The 6,000-nt window shown below is 50.0% G+C and overlaps 1 protein-coding gene across 6 annotated transcripts in view; it reads right to left on the bottom strand.

Moving 5' to 3' along the window:
• The window catches only part of SNPH (syntaphilin), a 42,165-nt gene extending 37,300 nt beyond the window's left edge, over positions 1–4,865 (bottom strand). For all 6 annotated transcript variants that reach the window (XM_015149322.3, XM_015149321.3, XM_077951386.1 and 3 more), the window contains exons 1-2: positions 4,762–4,865; positions 4,399–4,505 (exon numbers count right to left, since the gene is read on the bottom strand). The gene's annotated coding sequence lies outside the window, so the exon portion shown is untranslated. The remainder of the gene's footprint in view (positions 1–4,398; positions 4,506–4,761) is intronic.
• Positions 4,866–6,000: the final 1,135 nt, after the last annotated feature.

A 6,000-nucleotide genomic window follows, 5' to 3' on the forward strand; every position in this document is an offset into this window, starting at 1 on the left:
CTCAGTGTTGGCTCTTCCGGCTGCGCCAGGCTGCTCTCCAGCCACTCCCTTTTGGTTGGCTCAGCACCTCAATTCAGAGGACAGTGCTGAGCATGTGACAAACATGTCACAAATATCTGTCCATTAATGCAAAGCAGCCTGGGGCACACAGGCCTCAGCCTCTCCAAGGCCCTCGGCTTGAGCTTCAGACCACCTGCATTGAGACTTCCCTCAGCACCAGCTGCCCATCAAATGGAGAACTGGCACCCGGGGCCTCTGGTGGCCTAAATGTAGAAAGACCCCATGTGGCTTAGAAATGCAATCCCCATTAGGCCAGAGTTATGAACCAAGCCCTGCTGAGTAATCTTAGGCAAATGACTTCACCTCTCAGGTGTTAGGTGTTCCTCCAGGCAGGTGGGATGCCTAGAATAGAAATGAAGAAGAATTCCCTAAGCCTAGCAGATGGTTATAGGCACAAGACAGTCTTTGTCAGAGGAATTTCAAAATCCTGCTTCTAGAAGTCTCTAAGGACAGGAAAGGTTCTGGTCTACCTGGGACAAATGGAGAGTTCCATCGAAACTGTGCTACAGAGTGAGCTTGGATGGTCCCCGAGACTCTGTGTCCACCTTGTGTATCGACGAGGACAGGAGCCAGTAAGTCTTTAGGGCTGTTTGGAAACATTCTAAATCGAATACAACCCTTTACTATTATTATTAAATTATTATTCACAAGCTCAATGCCAAAAATAGAGATAACAATGGCATCATCTCTCTAAAGCCTTCCTGACCTACTCAGTAGGAAAGATCATTCCCCTCTCCCTGTCCCCTCCCATCACACACATATCAGTATGTCTTATAGCTTCCAGATGTTTTCTCATATCTGCATGTTTAGGTATCTGTCTCCCTCTGTTAGATATGAGCTTCCTGCAACTAGGACTCACCATTTACTCTTTCCTGCATGCGTGCACTTAGCCCAGGGCCTAGCTAATAAATAAGGACAAACGCTGATCAATGTTTAGCAAGTTCAGGAATCCCCTCCACCTCCAATACTGGAACAAGGTTGCATGTAGGCCTTTTAGAGTCAGTAGATGCATGCAGATCATTTGAGGGATGGGAACTCTCGGAGGGAAACTGGCTGACCCAAGGTTACTCAGTTATTAAGAGGGCTCAGACTAAAAGCAACCCTTTGAACACCCAGTCCAGTGTACTTCCAGCTAAACATTTTCTCGGTTCTATGACACACTGGTTGTATGACTCTGCATAAGACCCTTCGCCTCTCTACCCTGGCTTTCTCACTTATACAAATGGGTAAATTTACATATAGTGCCTACATAATGGGATGATCTGAGCAGTAAATTACTGAACCTGTGTAAAACAGAGCACAACACATAAGAAGACGAAAAAAGTGTGTCTGTCCTGACTGTCATTCAGGCCTAACCATCATCCTCAGTAAAGGGGCATCCACCAACCATCAGCACAGCAGAGCTCATGGTGAAAGGAAAACTCTCCATTCCTGGCTCACACAGTTTTCAACCAGGAAATACCCTGCAACAATCACCTGGGAGAAATGCCTGATCTCCCACCATAAATTGTTCACAGCTTTTTCTTCTCCAAACCCCTATTCACACCTGCAAGTGCACACACAACTCAGCATCAGCAAGGTATGCATGAAGAGGCAGGGAAACCTTTGGAAGAGGATGATCCAGACAGACCTGGTGTCAGGTAACAGTTTTAGCTGTGCAATCCTGAGCAAGTCACTTAATCTCTCCAAGCCTCAGTCTCCTCATCTTTGAAATAGGCATAGTTTTCTTTAAGGATTACCTGAGATAGTTAATAGTCTGGGACTTCATAAATGACTTTGAGGGTAATAATAATTGTCTGATTCTTATTTAACAAAATCCACTTGACAGAATATCAGAAGCTGAAGGGGTCTTAGAAATCACTTAGTCCAGTCCCATCATTATATAGATGGGCACAGCGAGGCCTTGAGGGGAGGCCTGACTGGCCCAAGGTCACATAATAAAGCAGTGGTTCAACGGGACATGGGACCTGGGTCTCCTGACTTTCTACTTAATATCCATGTTGGCCCATTTGATTCTAATTATCTGCTCCCTCCCTCAAACACAGAAAATGGCTAGAATCATTCCTTTCCCAATCCTCCTCCCTTCACAGTCATCTCACACCAGCCAGCACCATCTGGATCCCTTTTTGCCAACATCACCACCCACCCAGGCACATCTGGCCCCTTTTGATCTAGTCAGGAGCCCTAGAGGAGAAGGCAAAGCATCTGTTAATCACCAGCAATAGCAATAATAACAGTAGTTGTAATAGCAATAATAATAACAACCAACAACCTGGACAATGTCCTACACTTAAAATGGCTTTCACCTATACAATCAACACATTCCCACAGTTTCTCCCTAACCTAGCTGGCTTAGGGACACAATTTCCTCAAGTTTGTTTCATTCAACACTTATGGAACACCTATTTTGGGCCTACTCATGGGCCAGAGACTGGAGACACAGAAAGGAAAATGACAGGGTCTCTGCCAAACAGGAATTTAGGGTGGGGGTGGGGGGACATGACAACTTCTTTTGGCCCAAATGGTGCAGCAGCAAAATTCCGCACCCGACCCTATGGATAACCTCCTTTATCATGCTGTCAAAAGGCAGGAAGTATCTGTGGAATAAAGAGGAGTGAGAAAGGCTTGAGTGCTAGGCTGAAAATGACAGCAGGAAGGAAGATAAAGAATCAAAAATACAGGCACCAAATACTTGACTGCCTGGCCTCAGGATGACTCTAGGGAGACACTCCAGGGAGGGCAAGAGAGCCACAGTGGGATTCGTGTGAGATCCGGAAGACCTGATCCTTGCCTTGCTGCCAGCACACAAGATTCTGCTTCTTCTGTTCCATCAGAGACTCCGCCCTTGGATGCCAGGAGTTTCCAAACCCGGTGCTCGGCTACAGGCTTCCTTAGGACCATCATTTGCTAGAATGATGTCACAACCCTTGCAGTGGAAATGTTGCTGCCTAGGCCCTCAGCCTGGTGGCCCAATACACTTCAGCATTCATTACCCCTGGCAGGGACACCATCTGCAGGGGTGTGGAAGAGACAGGCAGGGGAGGGGCAGGAGAGAGGACTAAAAGCAGCCACCTCTTCTCTTTCCCCAGTCCATCTCCCAAGTCCTGAGTTCCTGAGAACCTACTATGTGCCAGGCACAGGAACTATTTTAGGTGCTTCCACATACATCTCATTTAATTTTCACATCAGCCCTCTGCGGGGTGTACCCCTAGATTTACAGATGGAGAAACTGAAGCTGGGGGAAGGGAAGTCACTTGGCAGCTCAGGGATGTCAACATAAGACTGTCTGGCACCTCCAGTTCCTTCAGGCCCACAAGGTCAGTGTTTCACTTAAGAAGTCAGAGTTGAAATAGATCAACTGAGGAAACCCCAGTTATTTCATGGACCCAAATTTAAATTGCCTTAGCAGAGGGGTCCCCCTGACATGTAAAAGCTGCTTGAGTGATATACTAAAATTATACAGATCATTTATTCCAATTCCTGCATTTAACAGATGAGCAGACAGACACCCACGCCTAAAGAATTTTAAGATGGCTACTTGTGGCCAACTAGCAAGTTAAGGGCCTAGAACCCCAATCTCTGGCACTTTTCTTACACAACTCTGCCTGCAGAGATCACCTTTTTCTGAGAAGCTCCTCCAGCCCATCCCGACACCACCAGATGGGCAGAGAAGGCAGAAGAAACAGGCAGCATGTGACCGGCCTCTCCTTCAGTCTGCAGGGTTGGGAAAGGGAATATGGGGCTCCCCAGGCTAGTAGGTGTTGCAAACAGCCCAGCTCCCTGCTGGGGAGTGGAAGGCTTCATATCCCAGGGAAGCTCCAGGGAGATTGAGGCTCAGATCGTCCACTCTAGGACTTACGGGCATTTTTTCCCCCAGATCTACTGCAGGGCCCTGATGCTTCTCAGAGGGAAAGATGGGACGGAAGCAGTCACTGGCACTTGACCTTGGGGTGGGTATGGGGTTCCATCCTTCTCCCATCCCCAGGTACCCCTGCTCCTCCTCCAAGAAGGAAAAGAGAAGCTTAAATGTTTGCCAAATTCCAGAAGAGGAAGACAAATAAAAATTGGGGGGTGGGTTCCCTAAAAACCTGCTAATCGCCCACTTTGGGCATCTTCCCTGCTGCAATCAGCACCCTCTAATTCGTACATTTCAAGGAGGGGGAGGGAGGGAAGCGCTTAAAGGGATGTAGGGGAATGAAGGGAGGGTAAGAATGAGTCACGATTAACCCCTCTTAGGCTGGTGCCCTCCAAGGGATTCTACCGCAGCGAGCGGTTGCAAGCGGCCCCCACCTGCGGCGGTGGTGGGGCCAGCTCCCAGCTCCGCCGCGGCCTCCTCACCTGAGTCCACTCGCCCTCCGCAGCCCAGCCGGCTCGCACCACTCCGGCCCGGCTTGGCGCAGCGCCTCTGCAGTCGCTGCTGCAGCCGCCTGGCCCTGATCAGCGACCTGCGGGGTTAGGAAAAAGAGATAGACCGGGGCGGGTGAGCACGGGCGGGGGACACACGGGCAGCTGAGCCCCCGGCTGCTGACAGCTGGGCCGCTGCAGCCAGAAGGCTTGGAGGGCAGGCTGCCTGCCGGGCGCTCCGTCCCCTCCTCCTCGCGGCCCGCGGCCCCCACCCCACCCCCTGGCACTTGGCACTCTGGACTGCGGCGGGTGCAGCTGGGCGGTGGGCCTGGAGGTCCCCGGGGTCCTTGTCATCACCTGCGGAGGCTTCCATGGCTTCAGCTGCCCTGCCAGGGCCGCCGAATTGCTCTCCCGAGCCCCTGCAGGAGGCGGCTAGCTGGGTGCTCGCCGGGGCTGGGGCTGCCGGGAGGGAGGGGCGGGGAGGGTGAGGTGGATGGAGGGGACCAGCCAGTCGGCGGCTCGCCGGCAGCTGCGTAAGCGGCCCGTCTTTACTTTCCTTCTTAAAGAGATAGTTAGTATCTTGCTCTACAGGGCCTGGGAGCAGAGACAACGAGCACACGGGGAACGGGGGCTCCCACCTACACACCAGCCGGTATTTTGAGCTGGGCGATCGATCGGGCATGGTGGAAAGAGTCTTGGTCAGCTGTGTGACCCTGTGCAAGTCCCTTCACCTCTCTGGGCCTCAGCTTTTTCTTCCATAACATGGGGTGATGATACCAATCTCACTCCCTGGCACATAGTTGGCTCTAGTTAAATGGTAATTTTTATCTAAAAGCCTTTAGGAACATTTTTCATTGCCCAAACCAAGTCTGAGTACCAGGGGTATTTAATGTGAATGGCAAGCACTTAGGCCAGTAAAAATGATAGCAGGAATCTTAAGTGCCTGAAAATGGAAATGTTTTCCTTTGAAGTAGTAAAAAGGTGAATCATTGGAAAGATCTCGGAGAGATAAGCAATCACAACTTAAAATGTTCATTGTGGCTCTTTTCCCTCTGTCTTCCATCTGATATCACAGGGGAAACAACAAGACCAAAAACTCCAAAAAACTGGATTTTCTGCCTAGCCCTTCCATTTCTAGCCATACAACTTTATGTAAGTTAACTCACCTTCTGGGCTTGGTTTCTTATCTGCTTCATGTGTGGGAAGTAGGTGAGTGAGATTGGGCTCCTTCTTTCTGAACCGGCCCTGTCTGATCTGCCATTACTCTGCTCTAAACCATCCAGTGGTTTTCTGTATCGCTCTCCACCACATGCCCTTATCTTACTCCAGCTCTCTGACTTCATCTTACATGGCTCTCCCCATCACTCACTTTTCTCCCATCAAACTCTCCTTCTTGCTGAGGCCTCACTGCTGGGTCTTTGCATTCGCTGTCCCCTTTGCCTAGAGCATACCAGAGAGCCACATGGTTCAATCCGTCCCTTCCTCCAGGTCTCTGCTCAAATGTTACTGTCTCAGGGAGGCCTTCCTTAACCATTCTACATAAAATAGTAACTCCCTCCTCTCCATCTCCTTTGCCCCTAGTTTTGCTATATTGAA

The sequence above is a fragment of the Macaca mulatta genome, chromosome 10, assembly GCF_049350105.2.
Source record: "Macaca mulatta isolate MMU2019108-1 chromosome 10, T2T-MMU8v2.0, whole genome shotgun sequence".
NCBI classification, from domain to species: Eukaryota; Metazoa; Chordata; class Mammalia; order Primates; family Cercopithecidae; genus Macaca; species Macaca mulatta.